Consider the following 19664-nt stretch of genomic DNA (forward strand, 5'->3'; position numbering starts at 1 on the left):
GTAAGCAAAGAGATGTATTGCGATTTTTTTCAAATCTTATTTTAGGAAAGCTGTCAAAGTATAAAGAACACACCACCATATGTATACAGTCTGTGTAAGTAATTCATACCCAATTTATGCAATTCCAATACTGTTTAGGGACCCTAGCATGTAGAAATATTCAAACATCATTTTTAGAATAGGTGAGAATAACACATTTGTACTGCATGCAAACAATTGCATGGTTTTTTGCCCAAAACTGCATTTGATTATCATAAAGTGGGCATGTCTATAATGGGGAGACTCGTACCCATAGAACCCATTTTCATTCATATATCTTGAGGTCAGAGGTCAAGTTACCCACATTACCCACAGTGCATCTCGACCGCCGACGGTTCAGTCGGAAATTCAGGTGTGCTATGCTAGTAGCCTCAAGCCGCTAGCTTCAAGCAGAGAAGGGGAGTGGTAAGCTCACTTCTTTCTAACTCTACACCACCAGATCTTTTTTCCATTTTCAAACAATTAACGCTGACTCAAGTGACATCACTTAAGGCAATTTTTCAGATTCCACACACTCTCTCTGGAGCACATATGCAATTGTACTCCCCAAGACCTGTAAACAGTCTTTGATATGTAAAATCGGTGGAGTTCCCCCCTCAATCGATTAATTGTTTAGTCAAGGTAATGTCATAAAACAGTGAAAAGTGCCCATCGCTGTTGTGATGTCTTCAAAACTCCAAAATATCCAATTTACAATAACATAAAACTGAAAAAAAGCAGCGAATTCACACCATTCAGAAGCTGTGAATGTTTTTGTCGCATTCTCGCTTCACAAATTACTTAAAACGATTAATCTCTCATCAAAATCTTTGATTCATTCTTTTACTGTCTCCTGGCTGATCGATTAATAGACTAATCATTTCAGCACTGATTTCAGCGCTCTGCAGAACCAGCTGAGTGAATTCCGTAGCTGTTTGTGTGAAGGTGTTGGGGGCTGGATGTATCATCCATCAGCCCTGCTGTTTGAAGTGCAGGGAGGTGGTGACAACTCTCCATGTGTGCTGCTGTGTACGTTTAAACAAACCTAATCACCAGCTACAGAAATGCCATCGCATTGCCTTCTTTCCTTACGTTGTTTACTCGCCTGCTGCGAGGTAAAACTACACGACGTTTGATCCTCAAAGGGTACACCGCCAGCGATGCACATACAAACACATGTACAAATACAAGGTGTGGGGGGGTACATTATACAGTTCCATACGTGTACAATGATGGCAGCCTTTTGATGAGCAGGTTGCTCGTATGGGGGGCTTTAAAGTGCTCCAGTTGCTTCCCACACGCATCCATTTTTGATGTACAGCATGTGGCGGCAAACAGCCTCCATGCTCCGGGCTCTCTGATCTTCTCAAGACACTCCTGTCAAAAAGCATGATGGCACAATGTGGACTGTAACAGCCTCATCTGTGCCTTTACAAATGTGAGCCCATGTGTGTGTGTGTGTGTGTCAGGAGGTGTGTGTTTTTGTCCGTGTATGTACTCAAATGCCTGCCTCTCTCTGTAATACCATTGTCCACTGCCACCTGCAGAGCAGCATTAGGAACCCCCACCCCTCAGACACATACACAAATCCCAACAGATCAAAACACTGCACTCCATCAAATCCAGGGAAAAGCCTGTTTACTGATGATCTGGTGTGAAGACAACAGGCAGCGGGAGTGGGAGATGAAGAGAGCGAGAGAAAGAGAGAGGTGAGGGGTGAGAGCGGTGGAGGGAGTGAGGCAATCGGGGAGTGGCCAACTGCAGGGGTTTTTATTATCAGCCATTGTGAAGGAGCTAGGTGGGATAATTGGTCTCCTAAGCTCAATGCGCAGCATGCATTTTTAATGAGCTCACACTGTTGCTCATTTAATATATAGGCAGGAGATTGCAGATAAGGAAGAGATGCTGTGAAATGCTGATGTTTATAGAGAAAGGTGGGCTGAGGGAGAGATGTTGGGCTGCTGTTGTTAATGTTGTTAGTCCTTTGTTGCATAATTGCTAAATAAATGTCTTATCATGCCAGAAAGACTTGAATCAACAGTATAAGCTGAGAGTGACACACTGCATCGTAGGTGCAATTTTTTTGTGCATGAGTGTGCTTGCAAATCCAAAGTCTATGGTCATTTCAAGATATGTATCCATACAGATACAGATTCTAATATAGTTGTGCTTTTGTGTTGTGTTGTTACATGATGAACTGCGTCTCCTATAGTGCGATCATTCAAATGTCAGCTTTCTGTTGTCCAGATGAATGATTCAAAACGAACACAATCTAATTTCTGTTGTACGTTTTTGTATTGCACGAGTGTGGACTCAAATAATGCATATTAGGTCAAACACAGATGATCGTTTTGAACATCAGAGTCACTACGGCATTTTCATTTTCATTATCGATGAATCTGCTGATTATTTTCTCAATTAGCAGATTGATGGTTCAGTCTATAAAATGTCAGAAAACACTGAAAAATGTCTATCAAATTTCCATCTAGAGCCCAAAGTGATGTCTTCAAATAGCTTGTTTTGTCCAACCAACAGTCCAAAATCCAACCAGATGACCCAGCCCTTGTCTTCTGCTCTAAACAGAGAGACGGCAGATGATATCAGATTATTAAAATAATAAATAAAAACACTTTTCATTATCTTATCTTTATCAGAAAGGGAGGATGAGCCACTATGGACACGAGAGGGTGATTGAATCTCACCAGCGAAGCGGGATCTACACACTCCTATCCAAATTCACTGCCTGTAAGCCAGTAACTCAGAAAGGCCAACCCTCCTCAGCCAGACGCTGTGGGGAAGTACAGTAAGCGAGTAAAACTCACACCAGCTCCAGCCAAGACTTCCGACCTGTCAAAGCACCTCTTAATGTTCTTACTGACCTCAAAGCAACAAAAAAGAGCAACCCTTCGCATTACAGCAGTCTCAGGCGGGCATTAGAGGGCTGCGCTGACCAGGAAGTTAAGAGGCTGGTGGCGGGGAGCAGGAGCACCCCGAGTTTAAGTGAATTAAGAAAACTAAGTCGTGTTTAGCCCCGGCACGAGTCCATCTCTCCTTGTTGGAGAGCGTAGCGCCGGGGCTGCCACCTCGTAATAGCATTAAACACCTCCCAAAGTGATGTTTGGGAGCGAGTACACTGCAACCCAAAGGCTGTGAAAGGGTTGCCTACAATAGAGGACTGCACTTGGACTTAGAACAAAAAAAATGGTTAGGAAGAAGGGGAATTAAAGAGGGGTGGCATGAGGGATAAAGAGAGGACAGGAGGCAGAGAGGAGAGGTGGCAGGTGGAGGGAGGTTGATTAATGGCAGGTCTTTTTTGCCTTTCTCTCTCTTTCGGTCTCTCTTCCCCCCACCGTCTTACAGTACTTCCTTCAGGGACCCCACAGACCTCCTCCAGCATCCTGCTCCGAAGCCCTCCGTGAGATCTCCAGTCTGGGTCCATCCATCAACCCCTGCTCCCATCCCGAATGCATGAAGTAGCCAGCCACAATCCCCTCTGTAGTAACCCTCACCCAGGCTGTTAACACAGCTCCTGTCTGCTCTTGACGTCTTCTCTCCTCGAGGGTTGCAACTAAGCATTATTTTCATTTTTGACAAAGTCTGTAAAATAGTGAAAATGCCTACGAGCATACAGCGACACCTTGGAATTGTTTGTTTTGTGTCCAAAAATCAAAACCGATGTAATTTACAATGACACAAATATTGAAAATAAGTTAAGTGGGGCTTAGTGGCATTTGAAATGTTTGATAATAGTGATGATACCAGATACCTTTCTTTGTGGAATATAAACATATTTGTATACAAAAGATGCTAAACCTCTCAAATGTAAAAAAAAAAAAAAAAAGGTCTAACAAGCAACCTTACAGGAACTTTGCAAATGCATTAAATAAAGTCTAAAACTGTCAAAATTATGATTTAAATCTAGGGCTGTCAATTGATCTGTTCAAAATGTACCTTAAAGGGAAATTTGTCAAGTATTTAATACTCTTATCAACATGGGAGTGGGCAAATATGCTGCTTTATGCAAATGTATGTGTATATTTATTATTGTAATTCAATTAACAACACAAAACAGTGACAAATATATTCCAGAAACCCTCACAGGTACTGCATTTAGCATAAAAAAAAAGCTCAAATCATAACATGGCAAACTGCAGCCCAACAGACAACAACAGCTGTCAGTGTGTCAGTGTGCTGACTTGACTATGACTTGCTCCAAACTGCATGTGATTATCATAAAGTGGGCATGTCATGTAAAGGGGAGACTCGTGGGTACCCATAGAAACCCATTTTCATTCACATATCTTGAGGTCAGAGGTCAAGGGACCCCTTTGAAAATGTCCATGACAGTTTTTCCTCGCCAAAATTTAGCCTAAGTTTGATTCTTTAGGTTTTTTAGTTTCACATGATGCCAGTATCTCCACTCTAGCTTCAAAACTGAGCCCGCTGCAACCAACAAATAGCAAGTCGCGTTGATGCGTTACAGAAACTTAAATCTTAAACGACAAGAAAAAGAAGAGATGACAAACGACTATTCATTCAACAAAACCGTTGAAGAGCGATTCCCTGTCGATCCACCGCTCAATTTAGCAACCAATCCTTTCAGCACTAAACGCCACCGTTCATTCATAATAAATGTGTTGTCTTATCTCTTTATTTCGGCATCGAAGTTCGAAAGTCAACTTGAGGAGTTTCTAGGAACGAACGCGTCATCTTTAAAGCAGCTTATATATTAAAAAGTAAAAGGCTAAAGCACTTCCTGGGACCACGGTATACGGGTGGATAAGACCTATATGTGCTCTGTGCATGTGTCGGTACACATTTCTGTTTATACTGTACTCTGTCAGGGTGGTTAAACAGGGTACGTAGTCATCAGGCCATGGCCGTTCTCTTTGATGCGAGTACAAAAGCTGCCAAGCGGATGTGAGCTATCCCCCACCTCCAACTCCTCCACCACCACCACCACCACCACCACCACCAAACCCCCCCCCCCCCCCCAGCCCAGCAGCCAATCCTCTCCTCTGACTGAGCAACACACACAAACAGAGACGCAGAGAGCTGAGCATAAGCATCTGGATAACACAAATGAATTCTATTTTCTGACGGCAGACAGACGGACCTGCCGGACGGCCGGCGCTAATCTGCCACCTCCCCTCCTCCCAGCGCCACCTATAATCCCTGACAGAGAGACAAACGGCGATAAAGAAAGAGTTTAGGACAGTGAGAGAGAGACAGAGGGAGGGACACTTGCATAATGGTGAAAAGAGGCTTGATCTTATCCCTCGTGCCTGAAATAAAATGGACTGCCCACTGGCTAAATAAACACTTGTTGGCCACTTTTGCTAATGCTGCTCAACGCAATGGAAGACGGATGATGTTTCATTCACGCTCTCGGGCTGCCTTGTTTGATTTGCTGGCACGGCGGAGTGTATACAGTAGAAGAAATAATAAACTTTGAAGAGCTGCAGCAGTGTAGGTCTCGCTCAAAGTCTCGTTAGGTGACAGAAGACTCGGCTGCAAACACGCTCCGAATGATAAGAAACACACAGCCAGAGCCATATTTCTTCCAATTAAGTGTAACTGACTTGTAATTTAGTCCAATCTCCTGTGGGTTTGTATGTGTGACCCTGTCACAGTAGTGAAAAGGGAGCAGACATAAAAGATGAAGTGTATGAGTGTGTGTCTTATGCGCTACAATATGTGCTTTGTATTCATTGCAGATAACAGGAGGCCGTTGGAGGAGAGAAAACAGCAGCCATTGATTTTGTGTGCTGGGCAGGCGTTTCTCCATTCCAGAGTCTGGTCGATACACACACAGAGAGCAGGGAGCACCGGCGGGGTGAGGGGGTTATACACCACTCTGGACACTTCACACACACACATACATACAGCAGTCAGCAGCGAGCGGACAGAAGGCCTGTCAGGTAATCACGGCTATCTTATTACCTGCCGGCACATTCAAATACCACCGGTTTACAAACACAGGCCTGAATGAAGGCAAAATTAACAAATGGACTGGCAATTTCTTTACTGTGTGTGGGGCAGGAGAGGATGGGGTGGGTGGGGGGCATGTTTCAGCATTAAATCCTTTATCAAGTAGGCGGCAAATCAAACATTGATTTCCATGAGCCGCGGTGCCGGGGGCAATAAGGATCTCCCTCGTCAACAGAGGCAGCGCTGGCCACACACACACACACAACAATAAGTACACAAACACGTCGACAGCAGGCACAAAATGAACTTTATTTCCAAAAGTAATTGCAGCGACTCTTAATAGGAAAAACATTTTCTGTTGGTGGCTGGGCTGGTTTTGGAGCCAGAGGGGAACACCGGTCGGCTTTGATCAGAGATGCGCTGCCTCGGCTGGACAAGTGGCCATTAGAGGGGCCCGCTGACAAATATGACAGTTCAACTCATGTTCTAGTTTAATGAGACGAGTAAAGGCTTTCACTAAAATAGCTTCAGTTGAGTTTTTCTTTATGGTGACCATTTCTTTGTTGTGCCATATGTATATTTTCTAGCGCCGTCATTCGATTATAATACTTAATCACAACTAATCGCATGATTGTCCATAGTTAATCGTGACTAATCACAAATTAATCGCACATTTACACATCTGTTCAAAATGGACCTTAAAGGGAGATTTGTCAAGTATTTAATACTCTTATCAACATGGTAGTGGGCAAATATTCTTGCTTTATGCAAATGTATGTATATATTTATTACTGGAAATTGATTAACAACACAAAACAATGACAAATATTGTCCAGAAACCCTCACAGGTACTGCATTTAGCATAACAAATATGCTCAAATCATAACATGGCAAACTGCAGCCCAACAGACAACAACAGCTGTCAGTGTGTCAGTGTGCTGACTTGACTATGACTTGCCACAAACTACATGTGATTATCATAAAGTGTTCATGTCTGTAAAGTGGAGACTCGTGGGTACCCATAGAACCCATTTACATTCACACATCTTGAGGTAAGAGGTCAAGGGACCCCTTTGAAAATGGCCATGACAGTTTTTCCTCGCCAAAATTTTGCATAAGTTTAGAGCGTTTTTTAGCCTCCTTCGCAACAAGCTAGTATGACATGGTTGGTACCAATGGATTCTTTAGGTTTTCTCTGATTTAAGTTGCATTAATGCGTTAAAGAAATTAGTGCCGTTAAACGAAATTGTGTTAACACGTTATTATCGCGATAATTTTAGTATCCTATAAAAATATTGCAATCTATGAAATCAAATGTTTCGTCATCCAAAGAATAAAAAACCTAACTCCTTTAACTGCAGTACCTTGTTGTAAAGTGCTTGATACTTGTTGAATACCACATGTTCATGAGTAGGTGCATAATTAACCTAATTGACACCCTTACATTTTTATAAGTCTACCTTTTCTGCTCAATTTGTGTTAACAACTTCATTCACAAAAATGGCAGTAAACAGAAAACATTAAAACTGAAGTCCTGCTGTGAAAAATCAGCAGACAAAAAAGTAACAATGTCAGCAGTAGCATTAGAATACACAAAAAAAAATGTTGTCCGCTTGTTTTTAGTTGACATTTAGCTGCTAAACTGACCTTTACTTCCATCCATTGTCTATTGAAATGACTCACTTTGTGTTTTATTGTTGCATACTTCTCATATGTGCACACACACTTTGATGTTTACTTGTACAGTTGCCATGTAACTACATCATTTCTTAATTCTCATAGGTGACAAATTCTCAATTTTTTTTTTAAATTAATTTGAAGTCTTGTTTTGTTTACTTTCTCTCGTACAGGTGTTCTGTTTTTTTCCTTTCTTTGATCTTCTGTTTTGTAATTCCTTAAAGCCTAATTTAAAACTCGGTATATGACCGTTATCTCTTATTTGTCTGGAAAACCAAATAAATAAAGTTTGAAAAAAAAAAAAAAAATGACAATGTTGTCAACAACATTGTCATTGCAGAACCATGGCAGAAATATAGAAAGAATGGTTGAACAGGAAGTTAGACGTAAAAAACAATGTCCATGACCTCGATGGGAGGCGGTCAGAGGGAAGTGACATATATAGACAGACGACAAAATACATGAAGGTGATGTTACACTGTCGGGTGCAAAGGACGACGCTCCCCTGGACAGATTTGCATAAAGACCCCGAGGCAGCTGTCGGGAGAGTGAGGATTTTTCTACTGAATTGTAGAAACTAAAAACGTAAAAACGATGCTCCGTAGCACTACTAGTGGTAAAAAAAATCTCCACATGACACCTTTGAAAAACAAATCTGTTCATACGTGTGCTACTTGCATGAGGCCCACAACTCATGTACTATTTTTCACTAATCCTTCTGTCAAAGCCAGATGTATAACAGATTCAATAAAGTATTTACACAACATCCAAAAACACTTATTTTGATGTAAGAGCATCAAGCTGAGAACGTCACGACCGGACTCCAACTCCACTGAGCACACTAGGTCACTCTCAAACCAGCTTGCTCCTGTGAAATTAAACTGTTGTGACATTTTAAGCTGTTAGCTGAGAGCCAGTCAGAGACAGAGGATGACGAACAGGCACACGCAGAGGAACACAGAAACATATGCATGTAAAAGATACACGCACAGGGAAGCAAAATGGAAAAACAGGCTCAGGAAATTGGCCAGTTCCTGTATAAGAGAGGTAGAGAAGGAGAGAGAGGAGGAGGGGGGGTCGGATGGAGGAAAACAAGAAGGAGAGAGAGAGACTGACAGCGTGGCTTATGTAACTTTAGTGTCACTGTTATTTTGTTTTTCAGACACACGACATGTCAGATCGTCAAGAGTTTCCACTAATTATGAAGTCTTCTGAGAAAACAGTCACATGGTACAATGAGTTTTTACTGTCAGCATGTGGTGGCATGTACAGCAGGTTCAAGGAACTCTTTCATAGTTTCACATATATGGGCCAGATTTATCACACGTGTTAATTTGTGAGAATGTATATACATATAACACTGTATACATGTAACATATAACATCGGTGTGAATGCTCAAAAAATGCTCAAAATAGTAGTTCATTCTCATAATGACCCTCCCTCAAAAACAATATGGTATTTAGGGCAAAAGAGAAAAGAGGAATTCTCAAGGAAACATAATGAACAAATTAATTAATTAGTGGGTATGTGTAGGGCTGCACCCTTTTAGTTGTTTTGGACTTAGAGGACTAAGAGTTCTTTTCATTTTTTATGCTTCTTTCATGCTGAATGACTTATTTCCAAGAAACTTATGAGCACATCTCTGGTAAACACAAGATTTAAAGTGGTGCTTTTGTGTTTCTCTGTGGAGAAACTCAGTTTTACAGATCTGTGGATTAAATAGCCTAATCGATTAGTTGTTAAAGAGTGTTAAAGCCGTTTCTCACCAGTGCGATGCGAAAATGTGGTGCGGGAATGTGACAACTATGCACACCGGATCCGGTTGCGAATTATCCGCGTTGCCGTGTTTCATTTTCAAAATGAGCTTCCTCCTAGTGCCGTGTCCACTCTACACTACAAAAACCTATCCAGACAGAGAATGTCTCAGGGGCTAACGTTAACTACACAATACATAAACTAATCGGATCCCAAATGTGATGCTAATGCCAACGTTAGCTGTTGTGGCTACGCCCGTTGCGTGACCAACATATACCATTAGCAAGTGCATAAGAGCTACATTATCATCTTTATTGTATCCCAGCAACTGGGCGATCTCAAGCCATATCTTGTCCTTTATTTGGTTGTTGGGGTAGTAGTGTTTTTTGTACATTATTGGGTGTTGAGAAGGAGAAGGCCCATTGGTCTTCTGAAACACCAATTGTCAGAAAAATGGCCCATTGGACCGAAAAAAGCCCATTTGTCCGACAGACCGTTACCCTAAAAACAAACACCCATTGTTCCAAGATCCCAAAAATACACACTCAATAGAAGCACATGGCTACTTATTATGAACAATGAGGGAATATCTTTGAATATCCCAAATATCTTTGGGTTTTGGACTTCTGGTTAGACGAAATGGGGAATTTGAGGACCTCCCTTTGGGCTCTGGGAAACTGTGAGGCATTTTTTGTGAAATTTTGTTGGCAAAATGTGAAATAATTACTTGATCAATTGAGAAAATAAGCAGCAGATCGATCCTATAATAATGAAAAAATTGGTAGTGGCAGCCCTGGGATGATTTCTTAAAACGTAAGGATGGTAGAAGGTGGATAATTTCACCAATAACCTTTAGCGGTTTCACAATGTTTACAGCATCTGTGAGGGTGGAAAGGTACATGCTGGATCGTTGTAATCTTGTTTTTCACATTTTGTGTGTGTGTGTCTATGTGTGTGTAAGGTAGACTAGCCAGACCAGTCCTTCCCACACCATACCTCAACAGAGTAAACTTTAACCTCTGAGACCCGCGGAGCATGACAGATGACCCGGGCTGAAATCGGAGCCTCTGGGTTTCCACTCTAACGTGAAACCAGACAGACACCTGACCCGCTGAATTCTCGCTGATGCATGTAGACTCACACACAAAACACACAGGCACGGATATAGAGACACACAAAACACATTCAAAAAACACCTGTTCAATCCACACAGACACGCTCTAAAGTACGCACAGGACACAAACAATTCAACGGGCACATAAAGGCGCGTTCAGTGACGCACAAAACCTGCACTCAAGTGACTCTTGTGTATCATTATCTTCATACACAGAAGCAGTTCTCACTTTAAACAAGCATTTCTCAACATGAGCATCAGATATTACTATAGCTATTGTATCTGCTGCAGTGGGCGAGTGTGTGTGTGTCTGGAGAGAGTAACAAAAGAAACACAGCAAGTATGCACTGCTCATATTTCTCCAGCAGACGTGTTGAGTCTTTGTTAAAACGGACAAAGTCGGAAAGAAAGTATAGCAAAGAGGAGGCGTGAAGTGAGACTACGGTGTTTTTTAGCTCTCCATTAGAAAAAGAAAAAAAAAGCAGACTCCCTGTGTCGTTGTGTATGCATATGTTCATCTGTATGTGGCTTTGTGTGGGTGATAACCTCAACATAAATCGTGAGATGCAGAATTCTGAAAAACACACGCAGAGAAGACGTCTGCTGATCATCTTAAGGCGCTTTCACAAGCCGTAGTCCGTTTGCTTAGTCCGAATCACAGTGAAAGTGATACTTTTGGTTCGTTTTCATTTAGTTTGGTTTCACAGTGCACAAATTAAAGTGGACCAAATAAAAAAAAGAAGTTGCTGAGGGATGTGTACGCAGCGAATTTATCTTTTTCATCTCGAGAGCTGCCACTTCTATGAAGGGAATCGCAGACTTTGATGCCGTCTAAATTTTTTCACTTCGGCACTGATCGATTGCGCACGAATCCCTCTTCCTCCGGTTCATGACTTTATAAACTCTACTACTTTTGTGGACTTTATTTAGCATATTCTGTATGTTCTCTTCGTCCAGATGTCAAGCAAACATCGGACTTCAGCAGAAGTCCAGGTCAGTCCTCTCTCACTCATGTTAACCTGATGTTTACCTGTGTCCATCTCAACAAATGACCAACCTCTCGCAAGCGATCTCGGCCCGTTTTTTTTTGGTCTGCACCAGAGTACGATTACTGCGTTCACCCAAACAAACCGCACCAGATGTTGAACCCCACCATAGTTCAGGGATGCACCGATAACGATGCTGGATCAGATATCAGGCCGATACTGATTCAAAGAGCTGTATCGGATATCGGTGACAATGGGGCCGATCTATTCAATTCAGTTTGTTGATGCTTATATACTCTCTACATTATATTCTGTAATTTTAAGCCCTGTTTAAGTTTTGACCAATTTGTTGCTGCATTAAAAAGGTTTACACTCTAATTATAATCCCTGTCCATTTTGAAGATTTTTTACCAAGTTGCTGGTGTATGATTTATTTTTTTAATAATAATTAACAATTAAATAAATGTATATCTTTGGATTTATTTGTTAGATTTTGTTTTACAATGTTAAGAAAGCGATGCTTAAGTCAAGCCTGATGTTGCCTTCACATAGAAGATTGATCCCAGTCGCGTCTTCGTCACACTGAAGCATACAGTTTATTAATTAAACACTGGTATCGGATTGGTACTCGATATCGGCCGATACCCAAAGCCCAGGTATCGCTATCGTATCGGGACTGAAAAAAACACTGCATCCCAACCAAAGTTTGATTAAAGCAGACTAAATGTTGGCTTGTGAAAGTGCCCTCAGAGTCAGGCACCTCAGATCTGGGTATTAAACCTCAATACTTGAGCACTAACTGAAATCCATAGAGTTGAGTATTGAAAGTTCTTGGTCAGGTTCTCAGAGTTGACTATTTATTCTTTAATCCAACTTTTCATATATAGGCTACAAAAAAAAATACATTTTAGACAACAACTGAGGTTTATGGCAGAGAGGAATACACTACATCAGGCTTTGGCTACACATGCAGGATCAATTCATTGTTGTTTTTTGTCTTTTTATGGGATTTTTTAACCATAGGAAAAATATACAATATCACCACACCTGCCCTTGAAAAAGTATAATGTTGCTATATTTAATCAGTCCTGAGACAGAAATGGACGAGGACACATAAGGAGGTGGGATGGACAGATTAGATGATGGTTTCCCTCAAAGACTGGACATCTAACAGCGCACTCATTCATTATATGAATAGGCTGAAGTTGATAGAATGTATCTATCTATGTGTGTACATGTATGTAAGTGTGTCCTTCTCCTTTTCACAGTTCATTAAGAGGAGCCACTTCACCGCTGGCTGTTGTGAAAGGGGGAGCAGCAGCTCCGAGCTCATTGTGGATCCACTAATCCTTCACTTATCTGAACTACGTCAATACCCCCCACCCCCACCCCCACCCCACACACACACACACACACACACGCACACCTACACCTTCCACTCCATTCTCTGCTGCTAACCCTCTCTTCAGTTTTCTCCCCCAGCCCTCCTCGCCCTCAACCCTGCAGCTCTCATTCCAGCCTTGTATCCCCCTCCAGCCCCCCCAAGGTGCTGCTTGAAATCCATCCTATCTCTTTTTTCCTTCCTCTGGACAAAACAGAAAAGGGTACATGGAGTAATAACACGGAGCAGCAGGGAAGAGGTTATTAAGTCTCACACACACAAACACACGGTTCGCCACAGGGCCGCTGAGGTGGGGCCCCGGGGGGTTAGGGGCCGTTTCTGTTTGTGTGTGTGTGTGTGTTGAGATGCCACTTACTGTGTTCACGCTGGTGAACGATGAGGCCACCCACCTTTTACTGGCACTAACAAACTAGTGTTCGCTTGATATTGTTTTCTGAAGGCCAATACTAATATCCACTACTGTATCTTTTTAGTCTAAAGCTGCCGGTGTCCAGCGCTGCCTTTGTTGCTGCTGGTCAATACCTTTAAATTGGATCATACTCATGCCTGGGAAAGGATCCAAATTCTGCAGGACCTCTAAAACTGTATTTCTTAGAAAGGAAAGGCCTCTCTTCAAACAGCGTTCAGGCCATGGTGTAATAGCTAAACTGTCCACTGAAACCTAAACAGATTCATCTAAGTGGCTCCTTGAGGCAGAGTGAGGCATGTTTCATTGCAGGTTTTACAGACTGTCAGCCCCTGTAGCTGGTTGAGTTGAAATAACTCCCACATCAAGTCCAGTTGTAACTAGCTCTGTCTTTACAGCAATAAGAATAAAAGCTCTTTAAACAGGATTTGGCTTGACCCGCCACTCTGTAGCTGGGAGCTGATACAGCAGCGCTCGGCCAGCGGTGGATCATTTTTCATCTCCAAATCTGCTTTGGCATGGTCAGGAGTGCCAGTGTGTGCGTGAGTGTGTGTATGGCTAGGAGGGGTGAAGGGGAGGGGGTGGAGGTTGGGGAGGGGGGGAGGACTGCCAGCCAGGGTGCATTGTGGTCCATCTCTTGTGTTTTTTTTTTTTTTTTTTATTGGTGCTACTCTGACAACACGAGGCTGGGTCTTCCCTCGCTGCTCAGCTGAGCAATCAGGTCACCTCATCTTGACAGACACAAACGCACGCACACACAGACGTAAACACGCAGAGACATACACACACACACGCATGGTGGACACACAGTGCACGCCGCCCGCAGCTGTTGCCAATGATGTCAGTCCTGATTTGGCCAAACTAGCCTTTTGTTTCACAGCGTGAGCACAGAACAGAGGAGGAGGCTTCGTTTGGCAGAACAGCGAGAGTTGTTCTGTGTCTAAGACTGTTTGGATTAAGGATTAGCTACTGGTTGCTAACATGAAAGTCTCAAAGCAAAACAAAAGACAGATTTTTTTTGTGGCGCTCAAACAGTTAATAGCTTAGAAAACTGACAAGAATCATTGAACCGTTGAATTAATCATCACAAATCACAATGTTTGGACATTTTATGGATTAAATGATTGAGATAAATTGAGAAAATAATAACTTTGCAGCCATATTTTGTTTTACAAATCTATAGCAAAGAAAAATGTGATTCTATGATCTGCATGTACAAACATTTTTGAATATAGATGTGTATGTTTGTGTATACATGTAAACAACTTCATCTTGGAGAAATGTGATGCAAAAGCACCTCATAATAAGTTATATGTTTCAGGTGTTTTTAGATTTAGAGTGGTGTGAACCAAGTTATATAAATAATGATTAAAAAAAAGTGAATAAAAGGAACAAACATACAGCAGAATGTTACACCAACTCCTGTAAATTGTAAAATAAATAAATAAATATATATTAGGGCTGTCAATCAATTAAAATATTGTCCATAGCGATTAATCGCACATTTTTTATCTGCTCAAAATGTACCTTAAAGGGAGATTTGTCAAGTGTTTAACACTCTTATCAACATGGGAGTGGGCAAATATGCTGCTTTATGTAAATGTATGTATATATTTATTATTGTAAATCAATTAACAACACAAAAAAATGACGGATATTGTCCAGAAACCCTCACAGGTATTGCATTAAGCATAAAAAATATGCTCAAATCATAACATGGTAAACTGCAGCCCAACAGGCAACAACAGCTGTCAGTGTGTCAGTGTGCTGACTTGACTATGACTTGCTCCCAAACTGCATGTGATTATCATAAAGAGGGCATGTCTGTAAAGGGGAGACTCGTGGGTACCTATAGAACCCATTTTCATTCACATATCTGGAGGTCAGAGGTCAAGGGACCCCTTTGAAAATGGCCTAGTTTAAAGTACAAAACTGATTTAGTATAACATAAAGTTAGAGACCGCTGCTCTAGTCAAATGCCCCCCCTTATCTCCTTTCTCAAACACAAACACAAACGCACACTCTCTGCCTCAAACACCCTGATGTCTGTTGGCAGAACTGTCTGAAGAGCTTAATTGGTACTTTCTCATTTTCCCCTCTTTCTCTCTCTCTCTCTCTCTCTCTCTAACTTTGTCACTCTCTCATTCAGCTGTGTTTGTGTACGTGAACATGTGTACGTGTCTGTTACGGTGTCGAAAAAGCACAAGTGTGTTTTCATGGCGTGAGGACAAGAGCGTGGGTGCCACTAAACGAGACAGAGGCCGAAGCAACTGCACACACTCTGTGCACCGATGTGATTGGGCGAGCCAAGTCGGTTAACCAAATCTTGGAATGAGCCTCGACTGAACAAGGTGCATGCCACGCAAACACACATGCGTGCAAGGCGCACGTGCACGTACAAAAATTGTCCCGGTGCCCAGGCAGCTTCCCTGCTGCCGATAATGAGGAGGTTTGGAGACGTGCGTTTGTTTGTGCAGATCAAAAACACACACTTTAATGGCTAACTCGATGGCTCGGACGCTCTGCCAATCACACGCCAGTTTCAGTCAACAAAAATCGGCATTCTGCTTACTCTCACGTTTGTGTACAGTAGCTTTTTTATTTGCCGCACACTCGGAAACACACACACAGTGTCACATATCACACCTGCTGACACGAGATACAAACATAGCATGAGACACTCTTCTACTGAGCTATTATGCTGTCAGTGACATTTTCGAATATAATCCTACTTCTCCTGACATTTCATGCAGCGGCTGGTTATATAGTACCGCTGTACGAGCAGCCTGCCTCTTGATCGGAGATGTGTTTCGTGGAAGCCCGGCAGCCAGGGCTGCTTGTTGGAGCAATGATTTGATTAGGTTTGCGCTGATTACAGTCTTGTTGGTTACAATATACAGCTCTATCAGGGAGAACAAGAGGGAGGGAGGGAGAGGGAGTGATTGAGAGTGGGATTGTCAGTTTGTCAAGCTGTCAAGAGCAATGTAATGTATTGTGCTTCTGCGTTTAGGCGAGGTGTGCGTGAGTAGCTGAGCGGAGATTCAAAATGAATCAGCTGATATCAAAGAGTACCAGTGAGGATATTAATACAAATCTGTTAGCAGTTATCAGCACTCAGGAGAGTGATACGATGCTGTGCAAGGACTCTGGCCCCTTTGAATCGCATCACGGCGAAACGGAAAAGAAAGGAGCAGCACATCTGGACGGCTCCCATTTCACAAACAACGCTATCGCGGACAAACACTTTTAACGGCAAGTGCCTTGTCTTGGCATTGTGCTCGAGAGCTGTAGACTTTGCAGCGCAGCAGCAGCTCAGCCGTTTGTGTGTAATATTGGCCGAGAACAAATAATCTGAAAAGCCTCAAATGCCCTCTGCCTTTGTAAGCTTTATGAAATATTAACCAAATTAATCTACAGTCTTTTTTTTTTTTTCCTCCAGAGTACATACTGTACTGCAACCTATTCACTATACGCCGACAATCATCCCTGAGATTAATTCTAAGAAATGCAGCCACAGTTTTGATCTCTGAAAGCCAGGGACAAGGTGTAATTATTCCCTTCCATATATTATGTTTTCTACTAATTAGGTCTGTGCCAGTGAACGCTGCTCTGCTTGTTGAAGCGACAGCGACAGAGCCACAGGCGTCTCTCAACACGGGCTTTATTCCTGACAGCGAGTGTGCCACGTTATTATAACATTATGGGGCTTAAACAGACAGGCAAGCGCAGCATCTGATCCGAGGTCAGATTCGTGTTGTACCTCGTGAAGATATTTTTAAAAGGCCGATATGATACCCTGTTTAGTAAAGCAATTTCCAGAGGCCTCAAGGCAGAACAAAAGGGCAGAGTTCACCGAAAGCAGAAAGAGCTTCACTCCAAAACATGTGACCAGAAAATGAGGGCCGCAGAGTAAAATAGAAAATCATTTGAAGGGATTTTATAGATTGCAGATTTAATGTCCGTCTGATGGAGAAAAGAGAGAGAGAGAGATCAGAATTAATCCTCTTAGCTGTTTGTTTGGTAATCTGATTTAGTCTGATTTTTAGGCTGCTATCTGTGGTTATGGCTACTGATGCTGTCTCTGGATTGACCACAGACATTTTCACCTTCAACACCCCCCCACCCCCTCCCGCCCCTCCTCAGATCCCCTCTGGTATATTAGGATTTGGGCTTTAAACAAAATATCGGTGGATGTAAATCCTTAGCACAGTCGATCAAATCCAGCAATATGTCTGCTTATGAAATGATTCTGACATCGCTCTGGAGAGGCACACCACGGCTGTCCCTGCTCCAAATAAATGACCTACTTTGCACATTAACACACATTTACATGGAGGCAAAATCCAGGGCAGCTTCGTAGTTTCTGTTCTCGGCTCAGACACCTCTCGCTTTAAGTGCCACGACCAATTCTTAGAAAACGTTTTTTTTTTTTGTTTTTTTTTAATTCTGCCATCTTTGGGGGGGATCGCTCAAATAACACAGCTGAATGCACACAGGTTAAGCCATATTTCTTTTTCAACCTGAGTGGAAAAATAGGTGCGTAATATGTGCCAGGTTCTCCAGGCAGAATTGTGCTTTTGTCGTGCGAGCGTGTTAAAAAGGAAGGTGAGGCTGGTAACAGAGGCCCACCTAAGGTGCTCCCGACTCAGGCAGAGCTATTTCCAGACCGCCAGCCCCCTCCCCGTCTCCTCCACCTCCACCTCCACCTCTGGTGGGGGAAACCACACCACTGCACAGGCCCCAGTCACAGACATGAGTCAAGAATGGATCCATTATTCACACAGGCTGTTAGGGGACTGGCACACGAGGGTGGGATGTGGTAGTGGGACACGAACGCTCACTTTTACTTAACTTAGAAATGCTCAAGCAAGCAAAAAAACACATTATAAGAGTCAAGTATCTTTAACGAAAACAACGCAGGTAGCACAAGCAGTCCGTGTATCATTAGACAAGTACAGTTAAACAATGTCATATAAATATCCACAGTGTGATTTGAGTGATGTAAAGTAATTGTAACAGCTCCTAAACAGAACGTTTGCCACTGTGTCCGTGCTCAATGCTGAAATGATATGTGTGAGCTATCAGGGGCCACGTGATTGGAGACACACACTGAGACACACAACACAAAGCAACGCCACACAATAGCGCAATGAAAGTCAACACAGCTTTAGACACACACGTCATATCAAGTTCAGAGAACGCTTGACGGCACAACTCGACATGGATGAATGTGTAAGTGCTCTCTCTCTCTCTCTCAAACGCACAGAGGCCAGATTGTATACGAGTTTGCTCACGGACCATGATAAGAAAATGTGGTAAATGCGTAATCGGATATGCATGACTTGAGGTTTCTCCCTGCCTTTCTTTTTTCCTCTTGGAAATCGCAGGTTGCATCCATAATTTACACCAGCCTCCGTCTGTTTCTCTCTTTTCCACTCCGCTCCCTCCCTCTTTTTTTTCTCTCTCTCTCTCTCTCTCTCTCTCTCTCCCCATCTCCTCTCTTCTCTTCTGGCAATCTGGCTTTTGCAGCTTTGCTCATTAGCATATTGCAGAATGTGCAGATGCCACCAAAAATTATTCACCTTCCAGCGCTTTGATGCCTCTTCGCATGTATACAAACTACACCGTCGACATTTTGCGCAGCCTCCCAAACAAAAGCAAGGGGGACGAGGTCTCCTTTTACTCGAGTGTGTTGGGGGTCGTAACGGGAAGTCCTTTAGTCTGATGTTTCCTCACATCCTCATCCATCCATCACCTCAGTCAGGGTTGGTTTTTTTTGACACCGTGATGACGACTGATGGAGTGTGTCTTCTTAGGCAAGGGTTAAATGAACACTTAATATTCATGCAGTCCAAGGGATAACTGAATACATAATATTCACGCTGTTCAAAGGCTAATTAGAACAGTATTCATGCATGTTTTTCCATCAGATGGAGTCCTGCAGCTTCTGCAGAAGACTGGAGGATGGGGATGTAGGGGATTAGCAGTTGTCCTCCTCTTGGAGATTGAAACTGATAGAAGCAGATCAATACCATACATGGTAACTCGCCATTGGTTCAACACTGCCGTTCAGGTTTCACACCCTAAGGGCAGCTTGAAGCAGAGCCAGAAAGGTATCGCCATTGTGGTACACATGTGAGAATGTGGTCGCGTAAACATCCTTCAATGGGGCATTTTCTAAATTGACATCAGAGGAAGAACGGTGATAAAGTGAAGCGCAGAGTGACTTGGCATCACAACTTGTCTTCATCGCGTAAACATGTGCTTTCATTCAAAACAATGGCGGTCAACCTCTCACGCCGATTAATTCAGCATGTTCCGACGTGTATGCGGTGCAGTATTGTTCTCTGGAAGCGTTTGGAAAAATAAGGCAA

The 19664-nt window shown here is 42.7% G+C and overlaps 1 protein-coding gene across 4 annotated transcripts in view; it reads right to left on the reverse strand.

Annotated features, from left to right (window-relative positions):
* The window catches only part of zmiz1a (zinc finger, MIZ-type containing 1a), a 125646-nt gene that overhangs the window by 58741 nt on the left and 47241 nt on the right, over positions 1-19664 (reverse strand). The window lies entirely within an intron of this gene.

The sequence above is a fragment of the Sebastes umbrosus genome, chromosome 10 (assembly GCF_015220745.1).
Source record: "Sebastes umbrosus isolate fSebUmb1 chromosome 10, fSebUmb1.pri, whole genome shotgun sequence".
Lineage (NCBI taxonomy): Eukaryota > Metazoa > Chordata > Actinopteri > Perciformes > Sebastidae > Sebastes > Sebastes umbrosus.